The sequence below is a fragment of the Corvus brachyrhynchos genome, unplaced genomic scaffold (genome assembly GCF_000691975.1).
Source record: "Corvus brachyrhynchos isolate BGI_N302 unplaced genomic scaffold, ASM69197v1 scaffold58, whole genome shotgun sequence".
Lineage (NCBI taxonomy): Eukaryota > Metazoa > Chordata > Aves > Passeriformes > Corvidae > Corvus > Corvus brachyrhynchos.
Window position 1 is genome coordinate 1,746,539 of NW_008239539.1, and position 2,052 is coordinate 1,748,590.

Consider the following 2,052-nt stretch of genomic DNA (forward strand, 5'->3'; position numbering starts at 1 on the left):
CCGGCGGCACAAACCAGTCCCGGGGCTCACACCCAGCACCGCCCGGGCCCGCGTTGCGACAGCCCTGGGAGCGGGCGGCGCGCCCCACACCAGCACCCCTCGGGATCGCTGGGCTGGGAAGGGCGTGCACCCCAAAAGCACCCCAAAAGCACCTGGTGTGCCCCGATGGATGGGGGTCCTGGGCTGGGGTGCTTTGCAGGGCTGGCCCCTAAAGCAGAGCTGCACCCTAAAGGGGGATCGGGACAAGGTGCTGGCGGCTGTCCTGGGCGGAGGGCTGTGCCTCCTCAGGGGACCTGTCACCAGGCTGGGAGGCGACAGGTGAAAAGGGTTTTGGCACCGGCACATCCTGCACAGTCACTCGCAAAGGATGCCGAGAGGGCCCAGCCTTAATTCCCCCCCTCCTCCCGGCAGCAGCGCCTTGGGGCAGCACCCCGGGCACGGCCCGGCCTCCGGGGCGGCTGCCCGGGCCCTCCCTGCTCTTCGTCACAGCGCGGGTGACAGGGGCTGGGGCGGCTGCGCTCACCCCAGGGATCGAGGTGTCCCGATTCGTGCCACATGGGTGCTCTGGCTGGACATGCCACCAGCCGCCACTGAGTTCCCAACCCTGCCAGGCCCAACACCCGTGGGGTGCCCCGGCGCAGGGCTGGGGAGCAGTGGCTGGACAGACAGGTCACCACCGCCTCTGCTGTTCAGTGTTTTCCTCAGCCGGTCCCCAAGTGTCCCATCCTGAGGGAATGACATGAAGCTGTGCCAGGGAAGGTTTAGGTTGGATATCAGGGAAAGGTTCTTCCCCCAGAGGGTGCTGGGCACTGCCCAGGCTCCCCAGGGAATGGGCACGGCCCCGAGGCTGCCAGAGCTCCAGGAGCGTTTGGACAGCGCTGCCAGGGATGCCCAGGGTGGGGTTGTTGGGGTGTCTGTGCAGGGCTGGGAGTTGGACTGGATAATCCCAATGGACCCTTCCCACTCAGGATATTCCATGATTTTATGTGCCAGCATTACCTGGGGCTGGGGGGAGCGATGAACACAGGAGCTGGCCCTGGTGAGGCTGGTGGCTTTCCCAGGCCATGCCGGACACAGACAGATGCATTTCATAATCCCCAGGTCTCACCTAATCCCCAGGTCCCGGCCAGCCCCGGCTGCTGCCCTGGGTTCCTGGCTGATGGGGAGAGGGAGAAATCAAACACACAAAATGCGGTGGGTTGGTGCTCATTTGGGACTTTTCCGTTGCCCCAAGTCAGGGACCTGTCTGTCCATCCTGCTGTCCGTCCATCCCACCCACAGCTGGATGTGGGCAAACATGACTGGGCCGGCTGTGGCCTCCTTGCTCTGGGATAATTCACATTCCAGGATAATACCCCACTCCAAACAGTTTCCATCGGCCCACCAGCGCTCACTCCCAGGGCTTTCCTAACAGACTAAAGGATAATTTGGTTGCTGGGGTAGGATCAGAAAACCTTAAAGAGGGGGGGAAAATACCCAAATGCAAGAATTGTGCCCCATATTAAATAATATATTTATCTATAATATAAATAATATATGTATATAGATAATATATATATATAGATATATAAATAATATTTAAAAAAATGATCCTGCAGTGGCCAGGAAAGAGAGGAGCTCTGAGTGCTGCCACAGCCCAGGCTTAGTGCAGGTCAGAGACGCCAACAATTGTCTTTAAAGTGGCAGGTTAACCATGGATTATAACCACCATTAGTGATTATAACCATCATTAGCAGCCACTGCAAGTGCAGGGTGAAGGGGGAGCTCTCTGGTAGGAGGGCGAAGGGGTCCTTGTGCCAAAATAAATGCTCAGTTTACTGAATGGGGCCGTGGTGGATAGGGAGAGCGGTGGCACACAGCGATGGGACGCTTTGCTGGCTGCCGTGGGGGTCCCGTGGTGGCCGTGGCTCCCAGCCCAGGGGTGGCTCGGCCCCGCTGGTTGGAATCAGGCGCACTGCAGGGTCCGCGGCCCCTAAACCCGGCAGGGTTTAGCTGGGGGGCCGGCAGAGGGGCGCTCACATGCTTGGCCGCCCGGGACTTGCTAGAGGAGCC

At 60.0% G+C, this 2,052-nt stretch overlaps 1 protein-coding gene across 1 annotated transcript in view; it reads left to right on the forward strand.

Moving 5' to 3' along the window:
- The window catches only part of LOC103620516 (syntaxin-binding protein 4), a 56,457-nt gene that overhangs the window by 4,449 nt on the left and 49,956 nt on the right, over positions 1-2,052 (forward strand). The gene's annotated exons all lie outside the window — the stretch shown is intronic.